The following is a 14881-nucleotide window of genomic DNA, read 5'->3' as shown; positions in this document are numbered from 1 at the left end:
CAGGGGTCTCAGCACCGGGGCCTCCCCACGTCGCTGTGGGGAGGAGAGGGAGCACCTGGGGCAGGCAGAAATGGAAGACGCATGGTCCCGGCGGGGGACACCGCACGAACAAGACGAGGCTGGACACCGTGGAGCGTGGGGACCACGAGGCCCCGGTGCGCGGCAGATCAGTGGGTCTCTTACACGCCCAAACACCCTGGAGACAGGAGATCTGTTGATTCCACGGCCTAGAGCAATCTTGTATTGGGATTAAAACTCTGAACTCGTAGGTCACACACGAGTGTACATATTTTTTTTGGCAAGTCACTTTTCTTTTTTAACGTTCATCACAGGGCTTGGACTCCGTCCCTGAGCTTTTGTGCTCAAAGCTAGTGCTCTACCACCTGAGCCACACCTCCACTTCTGGCTTTGTGCCGGTTAATTGGATATAAGAGTTTCTGGGATTTACCTGGACTGGCTTTGAACGGCAACCCTAAAACCTCAGTTTGCTGAGTAGGATTATAGGAATGAACCACAGGCTCCCTGCCTGAAAAATTTTTTTAAAAAAGCAATGCAGTTCTTGCTTTTCCCTGCTATTGAACATGAGTCTAAATTGGTGCCTTTCCCAAGAACTCTGCTCTCAAACACAGTATGCCCCCCCTGTGACAGACAATCATTTGAATTGAAGATACTTGTGGTACCTTTGAAACTTAACCAATGTCTTCATCATCTTTCTCTGCTCAAGCTTACTGTAAAATCTATTCCCACAGCATGCATGCCATAACATTATTTGTTCTTTAATTGGCACCAGATGTCTTTTAGCCCTGAGGTAGAACATTTCGATTTTATTTCTTTAAAATTATCTTGAAAACTAAAAGACAAAATTTGAAGATTCTCATGGAACACTCATTCCCCAAGAATATATCTACAGACTTACTTAGAAACACAGCTTCAATAGCACACCTAAATCACAGCCAATGCATTTAAGTGGTATGTTACTTTACTAAGGTCTTGGGAGAACTCAAGGGAAACAACAACCAAAACTGTCAGCAACCTGGTTAATCTGGTTTACAGAAGCCCTGTTCATCCATCTTCAGCTTCAATCAACTTCTAGGCTGTTTTACAGCTTCTCTTCACATCAAACCTCACAAGCATGTGAAGACCCAGCAACAAAAAATTTCCTCTGGCCAGGCACCAGTGGCTCACACCTGTAATCCTAACTACTCAGGATGCTGAGAGCTGAGGTTCCCAGTTCAAAGTCAGCATGGGCAGGACAGTCCTTGAGACTCTTATCTCCAATTAACCACTAGAAAATCGGAAGTGGCATTGTGGCTCAAGTAGTAGAGCTCTCACCTTGAGCTGAAGAGCTCAGGGACAACGCCCAGGCCCAAAGTTCAAGCCCCACGACGACCAACAACCAAAACAAACAAACTTCCTCTGCTGGCTGAGGACCATTTCCTATCCCTTTATCCACAAGAGGGAATCTGATTTCCACTCAAGTATCTGGGCACGTCAAAGGACTATGTTGCCCAGGATACAGATAACCAGGATTACCCAAAGGCCTCACCTAGATGGTCTTGATAATTCTACATATAGTGGTGCAGGACTCTTACTCCATACAATCCCTTATGCTGGCTAACCCCTTTGGTTTTCATTGTTTGATTAAGAATTCACTTGCCAGCCTTAATGATAAATACATAGCTTTGCATGTACATCCACTAAATGCCGGATGTGACTGTAGGAGTCCCCCAAACTGGCCTCCCAAGACCCTGTGAATTCCCTTCTCAGCCTCCTCCCCATTACTTCCCACCACACCCCTCCCAGCCAGCAGACGAGATGCTGCAGAAAGTTCTAGTAGTTCAGATATGTCATTGGTCATTATAGATGTTATTTTCCTAGGTTCTACTTATTAGTAAAGATTTCAGTGAAAGGAAATCCAGCTTTGAACAAGTGAATCATTTAGGTTAATTAAAATGCCCTTTCAAGGAAAACATTATCTTTCTGTAGTTGGCCAAAGGCCTAATCACAATCCTCCAATTTGTGGTACCACTGACTCCTAATATCACCATGATCAAAGCCAAATGAAGTATTATGTAGAAATAAAGTTAGCCAAGGGAGCAAACCAAAAACACAAGTACACTATTGTCAAGGTAGTAGGATAAAATAGAATAAATACTAAGAATAAATCATATAAAATATGAAAGACTAAATCTCATAAGTTTAAAAGACAAAACAAGAAAATACTAACTAGATAAATACACTAGAAAGAAAAAAAGGCCCATGTACTTAAAGAATGAAAAGTTAAATGTAGTCAAAAATAGAGTGCAAATTCTAACATCCTCTATTAGGTAAACTGGGACAAAAGGTGGAGCTTCAGGGTCCTTTGGCCTATGTATCCTGTAGCTTTTCCCACTACCGTTGAGAACCACCAAAAGCATTCTGTTCTCTGAGGAGCTCTCCCCAAGTCAGCAAAATGCACAACAAAGGGCATCAGGCAACAAGGATCTCTCTATGCAGCTCCAGCTGCAAGGCATTTTTATGTCACTGTTAGTTCATAACTAAGACATTTAGCCCCTAGACACTAAAGTGCTCTAGTTGGCTTTCCAACCAATGGGAATGCAAAGCCAAAACCAAATTAGTCACTTTCCCCATAAGCAGAGAGCATACCTGCCAGTGCCTGTCTACCATGTATTTTAGCCTGGAGGCCACCTTCAGGGATTTTCTCATGACCCTTGCTTATTGCTTCTACCTCTCACAGGGCACTGGGCTGATTCAGGTTGGACTGGCACTGCTTAGCTAATTCAACATAGCAATTTCCAGGCCTCTGGTCACAAATACAAGTTCTTAATATTTTCCTATGTCTCTAACAATAGAATGGGTTATTTTGTTTAGTGCTTAAGTGCTAATTCCTGGTGAGTTGGTATAGCCTGCCAGCCCAAGTCTAGTGAGAACCTCTGGGACTGAGGCCTCAGGAAGCAGCCTTCCTTGCTCTATTTTTGTATCTTTAAAGTAATATGCCCTCAGGACTGGAGAAGCTCAGAAAAAAAAACATCAATGCAAGAGCCTGAAATCCCTGGAAGCAGGAAAAAAGTAACAGGGTTTGCTTATCATACTCTCACCCTAATAATGAAGACTCACTCCATCCTGGCAGTCAATTCTGACTCCTAGACCTGTGTGTGTATCTGTGTATGAGAGAGACAAAGACAGAGATAGAGAGATGGTAAAAAGATATACAAAGTTACTGTTATCCATGAAGTTTTAACACTTGCTACAATATCAGAGATGGACAGAGAAGGGTGGAGGTGATAGGAATTATTAAACTTTCCTCTGGAGATCTTAGCAATTGTATCTCTGATTATAATATATGTATATGTATATATTTTTGTAAATTAAAAATTATCATAAAATTAAATTGAAAAAAGAATAGACTAGACCTGCAGAGAAAGAAGAAATAGTTCATAAAAAGTGCCTGGAATCGAATTCCAGGAAATGGATTATTTATGGTGGTGGTAGTGGTGTATGCTTTTTTTTCTTTTCTGTCTTTTTTGGGTGGAGAGGAAGGGTGACAATCATGGTATTCAATATACACTCTATGGAAAATTAACTATGCAACTTGTGGGTAAGGATGGGAGGAGGGACAGGAGAAAAACCAAGGAAGGGGTAACATTGTCCAAAAGAGAAATGTACTCATTGCCTGAATTATAAAATGGTAACCCCTCTGTACAACATAATAATAACAATAAAATTGTATGTTTTTTAAAAACTGACTGGTAGCATGAATTTGCATTTACATGCGAGAAGCCATGCCCAGTGAGAAATTATGCCAGCATAGATCAAAACCATGGAGATACAAATCTCCTTCCCTCCCAGACCAGCCCAGGTCCTACAGGATATTGACACTTCCAATCATCACTCTATGGGTGAACAAAGCCATCTTTGACAGGCATGAATGAGGAGATAATTACCTTTGCAGGCAGGAGTCTGTGCAAACTCATTTTAACTGGGGACCCTGAGAAAAGAATATCTGGGGAAACAAAAATCCTCTACTACTCTTGAAGATGCTACCTTGTACTTCTCTACTAAATGGAAAAGCCCACACTGAATGGATTAGTCACCATGAATCTCTCTGCAGGTGGGTGGAGAGAGCAGAAGACAGAGAGAGTGGAATATATATATATAGTAAAAGTATTGTGATGAGCATTAATCATACTCTAAGTACCTTCTTAGGGTATCTTACTAAGATATCTCATAACTCTTAAGAAGATCGTAGTTGCTTTTTAGATATCCCTTTAAAGATCTAAACATATATGAAAGACTATATAGGACCATATTCAGATATACACAAATAAATTTACCAAAATATGGTATACACAGGGGAGGAATCCTGGTATATACAGGGTAAGAGTCCAATTGCATAACTCCTATGAACAATGAACTTGCAGTTTAACTAAAAGAATACCAGGAAGCTGGAACACATGTTATTGATGGGAGAGGACTAGGGCAGGAGGGGTGGGTAAAACCATCATCTTCAATGTACATATATGTACATGTGTAAAAATGAACTAGGCAACTTGAAGGGGATGAGTGAAGTCAAGGACTATGAAGGAGAATGATGGAAGAGATGACACTGGTTAAGATACATTGTACTTCTAAACTGACCTATTCCAGTGAAATCCCTTTGTACAACTACTTAAGGATAATAATAAAGATGTCCCAACAGAAGTGACTTTTATGCCCTATGACTTATTCATGATGAATCAATTTGAATAAAAATTGGCCCTAGTTTTCTTGCATCATAACTACTACTTTTATCAAAATCATCTGCCAACAATGTCTAAGTCTATTCCACAGACCCAGCCCCAAACCCAGTCTTCTGAGAGTGGGTGATTTTCTAAAATTTTTTATTGGAAAGGTACTGTGCAGAGAGGTTACAGTTACATGAGTAAGGTAATGAGTACATTTCCTCTTGAGCATGTTGGGTGGAGATTTTGATGGTGCTGGTATATGAGGCAGAAAATGAAGCTGCTGAGCTGTGAATGTCAGAAACACAGATGTCTTCACGTTGTGTAGAGTTGGAGAGATGAAGACCATTCCTGACCAGACTGGATTTTGCCTAAAAGGCCTTGTCATTTAACAGGAAAGATTCCATTTTAGGAACACTTGGCTTTCCTAGGATTTACCCTTGGTGCTTAGCTCAATGTTGGTCTTCAGTGGACCTCGCCAGCTAAATCTCCCTGCTATAGCTCCTTATTACACCTATCTTAACTACTGCTAACAGTTCAGCCATAGCTCCAGCCTGGTCATCCCACTGCTCCTGACCTTCTCCTGTGGCACTTGTTCAAATTCTAGTTCTGCTGACTTCTTTCCGAACTTTCATCCTCTACTTTTATACTCTACCTGTCTCACTGTCCTGCTTTTTCAGGATATCTAGGCTTGGAGAAAGGAAGCCAAACAAATACAATTTAAACATATTAGGCCTAAATCAAATACAGGCAGACAAGAATAAATTGTTCTTTGTTCTTCATACCAGCTTCTCACAGTCTTCTCCTAGCTAAGTGATTTTTAATTTTTTTCCTATTTTCAGTAAACCCTAGCAGACTACAATGTCCTAGACTGGGCCTTGGTTGCTTTTGTATTTCCTCCTGGGTCTTCCTCAAAACATGAAGCCCCTTGAGGCAGGGATGACATTCTACTTTTTTTTTATTACACCTAACAGATAATGTCAAAGTAGATGCTTAATAAGTATTTACTTGTTGGTCAGTTGCTTGATTAACTTACAGTTTAATTATATTTGTCATTATGCATGCCCATGAAAGACTTAAGTGCAGTATTTAAATATAAATGAGAAGTTATATACAAAAAAAGCAGAGTATTAATAGATCATTTACCAAGTTGATGGGGATTTTTGTCATCACTGGATTATTTTGTAGAATGACTTACATTTAGGTCATATTATAAATTTTTTAATTGCATTGGGACCTACTACACATAATTTCATGCTTGTACAAAATACGGTTCACAACTACTCTTCTTCTTCGAAAGATGTAAGATATACATCAAGCAAAGTACATAAATCATACACATGTGTGCTTATTGAATATCAATAAATAATTACAAATCAGCACACTCATGGAATCAACACCCTCTGCTCAGAAGCTTCAAGAACCCCCTGCTTCTTTCACAGAACTTCCATATAGCATAAAAAGAACACATGCAAAAGAGGGGTGTTCACCCTACAATAGCTGACAGGCACAATGAGAGGGAAAGGGAGAGGGAGAAGGAGAGGGTATTTTGCTAAGATCAGGTTCACAATCTCTAATTAAAGGAAGCTATATACAAGGAAGCAAAACTTGGGATACAGGTGACAGGTTATCCTGGGTGTACACATATGGTGTAGGAGCTGGGGGGAGGCTTTTATTTATTATTTTTAATTTCTAATTTTTTAATTTAAGATAGGAACTCTAAAACTTCCCCCAGACTGACCTGGAACTTTAATTCCCATTCCACCATGGTGAAAATAGAAGCACTGAAAAGAGAGCTTCTGATATGATGGCTGAAATAGGGTGTCAAAGAAATTGCAGGATGGAGGACCAGACCACAGACAATGGCTTTGATTGGGCTAGGAAAGTGTCCAGAGATTGAGAGTATAATCAACTGGGGAAAGGGCCTTTTCAAACCACCAAGCAACACGCTAACCTTTCATTGCTGAAAAACAGCCAAATGATCAGGTGGGACAGGTCTGTGTGGCTATCTATAAACTAACAGTGGCTTTGTCAGAATTCACCACTGTGCAAAAACAAAACACTGTACTCATGAGCGTCTTTGTTGCCATTTGCATTAGCCTCATGGAATCATGTGCATCTGGGCAAATCGATCAATGAGACAATTAAAAACTCAATAAGCAGTTGTTGAGTAAGTTATTTGGGCATAGTGCAATGATAGGATATAGGATCTTTGGTGTCCTCAAGTATGAATTTTGTGTGAATTTTTTATTGTTATTATAAAGGTGATGTACAAAGTTATGAAACTTATGTACAGTTACATAAGTCAGATAAAGAATACATTTCTTTTTGGAAAATGTCATCCCTTTCCTTGTTCTCTTCCCAGTTTTTCCTTCCCATCCCCACCTATAAATTGTGTAGTTCATTTTCAACGTAGTGTCAGTGAGTACCACTGTTGCATCTGTTCATTTTTTGCCCCTCTATTTCTGTGCCTCCATTTACCCTCCCAAAGACAGATAAACAAACAAGACAAAAAGAAAAGAAAACACCAAAGGAAAAAAACCTCTTGTTTCAATTTCCTCTTAAATGTCTCATTTAAATAAAGATGAGGACTACAAGAAAGAATCATCTACCTATTGGGTAGAATTTAATGAGTATGCATGAATTTAAACAGATAAGACTATCCTCCAAGAATTAAGTTCAACAACTACACAAAACAGATCAGAGAAGAAATACAGTTGTCATACAGGCTTACATACTTGCTAGTGCTGGTGGCTCACTCCTATAATTCTAGCTATTCAGGAGGCTGCGATCTGAGGATTGTGGTCCAAAGCCAGCCTGTGCAGAAAAGTCCCCAAGAAACTCTTATCTCCAATTAACCACTCAAAAACTAGAAGTGTAACTATAGTTCAAAGTGGTAGAGCGCTAGCCTTGAGCAAAACAGCTCAGGGACAGTGGCCAGGCCCTGAGTTCAAACCCATGACAAAAAAAAAAAAAAAGACTTACATTCTTTAGAACATCTTCCTATCCAAATACACAAATATATTTTAACCACACATGCTTTTCCATCTTCTGTCTCATTTATTTGCTCAAATATATTCTTCAGAATGTAAGTCTGGCAGCCTAGCAAGAAAAAAATAATAATAATTAAAAGAATGGTCAAGATCCTTATATATCACCCTGCACCAGAATCAACTCCAAATGGATCAAAGACCTCGGAGTCAAAGCAGACACTCAGAAAACATTACAGGATGGAATAGGAGAAAACCTAGGTTTCCTTGGCACAGGCTGAAATTTTCTTAATAGAGACCCAGAAACACAACAAATCAAAGAAAGGTTGGACAAATGAGATTGCATGAAATTGCAGAGCTTCTGCATGGCAGAGAACATAGCTAGCAAGATCAATAGAAAGCCCATAGATTGGGAGAAGATTTTCACTAGCCATACAACGGACAAGGGTCTCATATCTAAAATATACCCGGAACTCAAAAAATTAAATCCTCCCCAAAAAAATCTTCAAAGAAACAACTGTCCAATAAATAAGTGGGCTAAAGACTTAAAGAGAAACTTCTCAGAAGAGGAAAGAAGAATGGCCAATAGACACATAAAGAAATGCTCAACCTCCCTAGCCATAAAAGAAATGCAAATCAAAACAACATTGAGATACCACCTCACCCCAGTTAGAATGGCTATAATCAAGAACTCTAATAACAACAGATGCTGGAGGGGATGTAGACAGAAGGGAACCTTACTACATTGTTGGTGGGAGTGTAAACTGTTCAACCACTTTGGAAAGCAGTATGAAGTTTCCTCAAAAGACTCCACATAGAGCTCCCCTATGACCCAGCAATCCCACTTTTGGGCATTTACCCAAATGATCACCAACAAGCCATACTAAAGCTACCAGCACAACTATGTTTATTGCAGCATTATTTACCATAGCTAAGATATGGAACCAACCCAGATGCCCTTCAGTAGATGAATGGATCAAGAAAATGTGGTATATATACACAATGGAATTCTATGCCTCCATCAGAAAGAATGACATTGCCCCATTTGTTAGGAAATGGAAAGACTTGGAAAAAATTATATTAAGTGAAGTAAGCCAGGCCCAAAGAAACATAGGTCCCATGGTTTCCCTTATTTGCAATATCTAGTATATGTCTGAGTCAAGCAGAAAAGGTCAGATAAGTTGATGTTAGGGGAATGAACCCCAAGATACGTATTCAAATGTTTTTTTTCTTTCATGCAATTGTTTCTAACATATTTATAAGATGATTTCTATGTTGCTTTGTATGTCCTTCCCCCACGGTATAACCCCTGCTTTCACTGTATTTGATGTTGGTATAATTTGTGGAGGGGAAGGGCAAAAACAAATCGTTTAACTAGGGATACAGGTAGACCCATTGCAACAATGAGATGTACAAGTCATTATGTCGAAAAATGAACTTTACAACTTTGGTGGGGCGGGGCGGGGGGGAGGATTGCGTGGGGGAGGGGGGGGGGAGTAAGGGATGGGAAGGGGAAACAAAGAAGAGGCAACAATGCTTGATAAGAAATGGACTCGTTATCTTGCCCATGTAATTGTAACTCCTCTGTACAGTATTCTCACAATAAAAGTAAATAAATAAATAAATAAGAATGGTCAAAGCAGGATTCGTCAGAATGAAAGAACAGAGAAAGGAAAACGGTGGCAGGAACTTAAGTGCAGCGCTTATGGATATGGTGCTTTCACTAATGGCTGCAGGGAATACTCTCATGACATTTAAAAAGACTGTTCTTACAGTAAGAATGCCAATATCAGGGTATCCCAGTTCAATACCATTAAACATTTAAATCATCTAGCACCCATCATTTGGCTCCATGCTCACTAAGCAACTTTCTGCTATTTGCCTTCTTTGGAGTGAAAGAATGTGTAAGCAGAGACAGTATTCCAGTTACAGAAGCCATTCCAGACCCCTTGTGAATCAATAAATTGACAGTGTGGTTTCATGTATCCACTTTCTGAGAGATTTCCTTAATTAATTAGCGTTAAAGCTGAGAGATGGAGCTGCGCTCCACGTGCTGACAGAACCAGTTTCTAAATCTTCAGGGTAGAGAACAGACCCAAGGCCAAGGATCCTCACCCTGTGAAGCCTCTCAAAGCCATCCAAATGCTCAGTCTCTGATCCCTCCCATTGCCTATGGCATTGAAATTCTTCAAAGCTCTGTCTCCTGACTCTGAATGTATTGAATTACAAGGAAAGGAAATCAGACATTGGTAGATAACAGAAAGAAGACACTAGTTTCAAGACTCAAACCCTGCTGGAGAGGACATCGATGTGAAGTTCCTGAGGTGCCTGCTGGCAGGACTTAAGGTGCATGGGGAAGACATACTGCTGGTTGCTATGCATTACAAAATCCTGCCTAGAAAAAGAAAAATCACATAGAACTAGGAAATTCTTCTTGCTCCAGTGTCCTTCTAACAAGGTCTAACATGCCAGCTAACCAAAAAGAAATGTTCCATTGTCACAAGCAAAAAAATGAGGTAGGCTTGAAACTAAGAGGTAATATATTGATAACCAACTTATCCACCCTGGTTAAACTGAATTCTGTCATTAGAGATGCTGCATTTGAGGAGGAAAAAAAATGACACCAACAACAAAAACTGGCTCGTCTGACTGGTCTTGGCATTCTTCTTAACTGGGCATTAGGATGGTCAGCAAGCCTGTGGTCTTCTCACTCAACTTCTTGCTATGATGACTATTTAACACCTTCCTTTCATTCATCAATCAATCATAGAACACCATCTCCCCACTCCATTTGCTATTTCTGCTGATGACTTGAATTCCCATTCTACCATGGAGAAAATAGAAGCATCAAAGAGAAAGCTCCTGTTAACTCTGACCATCACACCTACACCCCTACCAGCTGCAGCATCCACATACTCTCCATCTCTTTCCTCTACAGCATCAGTTTCTTTGACCTCCCTGATGGACCATTCCTATCAGAACACACAAATACATATTAACCACACATACTTTCTCAACTTCTGTCTCATTTCTGTGCTGTAATGTATAGAAACTCACCTACATTTGTAATTTCTCATTTCTCTCTCCTTACACTTCTCTTCTCCAATGAGGTGTTGATGCCACCTGACCACTGAGATAGTATTTCAAGACTACCAATGGCCAAGACCACCCTGCTGTTATAAGGCACTGAAAAAAGTATTTTTGCAATAACCTTGTCTATATAAACAATTGAATAGTTCAAAATGCAAGGGCCCATACAATGTACTGACACTTAACAAAGTAGATTTAGATTAATCAAGAAAAAAAGTAGCACTTACATATCTCTGTATTATTCTATCACAGCATGCCAGATTCTTTGTAAAGTCCAGATGTCAACTCTCTGTGCAATGCAGAAACATCTGCTCATGTTATTGTAGCTGATATTTTCTCTGTCACCCCAGGAAGAGGATGGCAGTAATCACCATTCACAATGTCATGGTTCCTTGGAAATTGTTTGTGTTAAACTGATGTAGTTTGGGGTTTGGTCTTGGTCTTGGATTTTTGCTTCTGCCATTCTCTGGTGTCATTCATTTAATGGTACTTGCATTCTCCACCATGGTACATGTGAATATTAGCTTCCAATCATTTCTCACAGATGGTTTCTAAGCTTCACTGATGACAACCAAAAATTTTATAAAGACCCCCCCCCCAAGAAATGCACTAATTCCACTTGGAATTAGTGTTAATAAAGAGCAACATATCTTTCAACTTTGCTTGCTCTTACATCTCTGCATTCCTCGAATACAATCTCTTTTAATATACGTCCTTCACATTGCCCCTACCAAGGGAAAAAGGCAAAGAGATATGGGCTTGGTAAGATGAAACAGTCTCATTCACACAATTGAGCATGACATATTAGAAGAGGACCTTGGGTAGGAGAGAGCATGGTATTATAATAATGGAATGGAATGTTGATGATAATGTAACACCCGGGTCTCTTCTAACCAGATAGGTACAGCCCTCCATGGACTACTTGTTGATGTGTGCCATGGACTACTTGTTGATGTGTGCTGCATAGACTGAGGAAGAGATGGGTGATAACTCTAAGAACCAGTGACACGGAGACAAATCAGCCAAGAGGTTAGATCTGAGGGTCACAATTTAAAACCAGTCCAGGACATCCTGGAGGACGGTGCTGGTGGCGTGGGTGCGCAGACAGGGCTTAGGTCCCGCTTAGTCGTGAGCACCCACGGGGTGGAGACCCGCAGACGGGCACTTCCTTTGCGCAAGGGGCTGTGGGCCCAGGGACGCCTTGGGGACGCGGAGTCGGGGAGGGGTATGGACTGTGAGGTCAGAGCCTTTGCTGGTAGAGGGGAAACAGACGATCACGGTGTTTGACACCCCTACCACCTTCCCAGCACCCAGACCCCCTCTTGGCGCTCCTCTCTCGCTGGGCAAGAAGGGCTTCTGGAAATCCTCACTGTATTTTAGACTCCAGAACACAGACTCCAACAGCCTCCGATCGAATTCTAGCTGCAGAGAGGGACTTTGGGAGATGTATCTACCTTCTCAAACTCTGGTTTTTGGAGAATGGAGGGGATAAGACCGGTAGACCATTTTGTATATGGGACAGGTTCCTCATCAACTCGAAGCCTGACCCCAGAAAGACCTCTACTCTTCAGACAGTTCAGATAGAGAGAAGCCCACGATGAGACCGAGCACAGACCTGTCGCCCACCGATGACCCAGGCAAGTGAAAAGTTACAGAAGGAAATGGCATCTGCTCCACCTGGCCGACTCTACACTGAAAATATGGATGGGACTCTTGTTACACGAATGGATGTGGCCTCGTTTGATATCAACCAATCCAAATCAAAAGAAGAGAGTTCTCAGGACACTTGTGAAAACAGTTCCCAGTCCAAGGACGAGGATAGCAGTGGCCCCTCTGAAGTCACCACAGATACCATAAAGCTTCCGAATTCAGGAGGAGGGAAAGGCAAGGTTGACATTTTGGACAGTCTGGTAAGAGAAGAAAAGGAATTATGTGGAAATCAGGCCTACCTTCCCGTTTGTTCCATGAAAAAGGCAGTGCTTTGCTGGCAGTTTTGCATTTTATGCCCCTGTGGGCTTCTGTGTTCAAGAAAGCTTTAGACAAACTGAGTTTAACAGAGTCTATCTGAGCAAAAATACTCATGGATCTAGCAAGACCCTTGCTTTATTTGGACAGACTTGATCAGTTGTAGTCAGTTTCTGCTGTACTTCAGCTATTTGTGTTGGCTTCAAACACAGCTATTTGTTACAAAACCCAGGCATTTGTTTTATATGTGTGTGTATACACACTCTTAAGTTTCAAGTTTGTCTATGTACTGAGGTAGGTTGAAGAGTTTATTACATAGGAACCAAAAGTACTGGAGACAACTTCGGAATAATAGACACTTGCTAATTTAACTTAACATGTAAGACTGGATATGTTTTATATCTCAGAATACCAAAGGTAGTGTGGTATGGGCTTCCCTTCCCCTCCTCTTTCCTTCCCTTTTCTCGTACCCTCTCTTTCTCTCTCTCTCCTTCCTCTCTTCTTTTTTTTTCTTTTTTCTTTCTTTTTATTTTGTTTTGTTTTGTTGGTGTGAGACAGTTTCACTATATGGCCCAGGCTGGCCTTGAACACATGATCCTCCTGCCTCCGGCTTCCGCTGTACTAGGATTATAGGAATGTACTATCATGCCCAAACTTTTTAAAAGAAAAATACTTTCTGTAAAGAACAGTTGATCAGGCTTTGCAGATGCCGCTGTCGCTTGTGGTTACCAGCTGTGTTCTTGGACATTGCCACGGACCACAAACCCTTGGGCTGCGTCTGCTTTGAGTTATTTGCAGACAAAGTTCCAAAGGCATCAGAAAACTTTCATGCTCTGAGCACGAGAGAGAAAGGATCTGGTTATAAGGGCTCCTGCTCTCACAGGATTATCCCAGGCTTCATGTGCCAGGGTGGTGACTTCACATGCCATAAGGGCACTGGTGGCAAGTTCATCTAAGGAGAGAAATTTGAGGATGAAAATGTCATCCTGAAGCATACAGGTACTGGCATCTTGTTCATGGCAAATGCTGGACCAAACACACATGGTTGCCTGTTTTTCATCTGCACTGTCAAGCCTGATTGGTTGGATGGCAAGCATGTGGTCTTTGGGAAGGTGAAAGAGGGTGTGGTGGGAAGCCATGCAGGGCTTTGGGTCTGGGAATGACAAGACCATTACCAACTGCAGACAACTCTAATACGTTTGACTTGGTTTACCATAACCACCAGACCATTCCTTCTGTAGCTCAGGAGAGCACCCTTCCACCCCATCTGCTTGCAATAGCCTGTCATCTTTGTGTTCTAACTGCAGTTCTTTGGGTTCCGTGTTTTCCTAATCTCCCCTCCAAATCTAGCTGGATTGCAGAGTTAAGCTTATGATTATGAATAAAAACTAAACAACAAAAACAGGAGAGTTGATCACTAGACACTATGTTGGACATGAACTTTACAACTTAGGGAGGAGGGGAGCGAGGAGGGGGGGAAAGTGGAAGAAAATGAGGGAGAGGTAACACTGTTCAAAAAGAAATCTACTCATTACCTGACTTATGAAACTCTCACCCCTCGGTATATCACCTTTAAAGTAAAATTCAAATTAAAAAATAAAGAGTTGATTACTATATACTATATGCATTATATAAATCATATCATATATATAACATATACCCTTGTCGTCTGAGCTGGAAAAATGATGCTCTGTGGTGAATTCACATTGCCATTGGCAGCAGCTATATAACGCATGAGCATGGGCTGGATAGAAAAATGAGTTTTTCCTTATTTATTTTTGGAGGTACTGGAGAGTGAACTCAGAGCCTCACTCACATTCTAAGCAAGTACCCTACCATTTGCTTTTAGATTGCTTTTAAAATTAGGTCTCAAATACTTGCCCAGGTTGGCCTCAAATAGATCCTTCTATCTGTGCTTTTACCTGCTTTTCACCTCCATTCCACTCCAGTTCAAACCTTTTTGACTCTGTTACTACTTTTTGACTCAAGTTGCCTACTATATGAATGAAGCCTATCAAATGTTGAAAATAGGACTATTGTTAATAACTGAGTCTGTTATTAGACTGATCTTCCTGCCTCAGACTCTTAAGTGCTGGGATTATAAGTTTGTATCAC

Source organism: Dipodomys spectabilis, unplaced genomic scaffold (assembly GCF_019054845.1).
Source record: "Dipodomys spectabilis isolate Male_0828 unplaced genomic scaffold, ASM1905484v1 ptg000262l, whole genome shotgun sequence".
Classification (NCBI taxonomy): Eukaryota; Metazoa; Chordata; class Mammalia; order Rodentia; family Heteromyidae; genus Dipodomys; species Dipodomys spectabilis.
Note: the sequence above shows the minus strand (reverse complement) of the source record.